The sequence below is a fragment of the Gossypium hirsutum genome, chromosome A10 (assembly GCF_007990345.1).
Source record: "Gossypium hirsutum isolate 1008001.06 chromosome A10, Gossypium_hirsutum_v2.1, whole genome shotgun sequence".
Classification (NCBI taxonomy): domain Eukaryota; kingdom Viridiplantae; phylum Streptophyta; class Magnoliopsida; order Malvales; family Malvaceae; genus Gossypium; species Gossypium hirsutum.
This window is the reverse complement of record NC_053433.1, coordinates 6989514-6990085: the sequence shown is the minus strand read 5'-3', so window position 1 is coordinate 6990085 and position 572 is coordinate 6989514.

Genomic DNA, 572 nt, shown 5'->3' with positions numbered 1-572 from the left:
TAAGTGCATATAATACTTATTTCTCATGATGTATTTTCTAATGATACCTCGACACTTGTGGGTGTTGAGTTCAACGAGGCTATTTACACCATCAAGCTTTTTGTGTCTTGCTAGAATTAGGGTAATTATTTTGAATTGATATCAATTGAGTTCTTTGTAAAATATTTAACATTTAAACGACAATAATATAATTTATTTTCCTAACTACTGAGAAAAACATTTAATCTTAAACTCTATATACGATGGTGTCAAGTTTTGAATACTAAGTTAAAAAGCGTATGATGTAATTTGAATACATTTAACGATAATTTAAATAGATCTTGACATTTGTGTGTGTCGAGTTTTATTCAAAAATCCCAACAAAACTTCAATTTAAAACTTATAAATAGATAATCAAACTTGTTAGTTCTTCAAAAAAAGAAACCTTCTACATTTTACTATAGCTTACATACCTAAGCTTCTCAAAATTCTAATCTTCAAGTAGAACATAATGCTTGCTCCCTTATTAAGATTAGAATGATGATATGTTTCCAAGTTTTAGAATTGCATGACCCGAATCCTTATTTAAATAA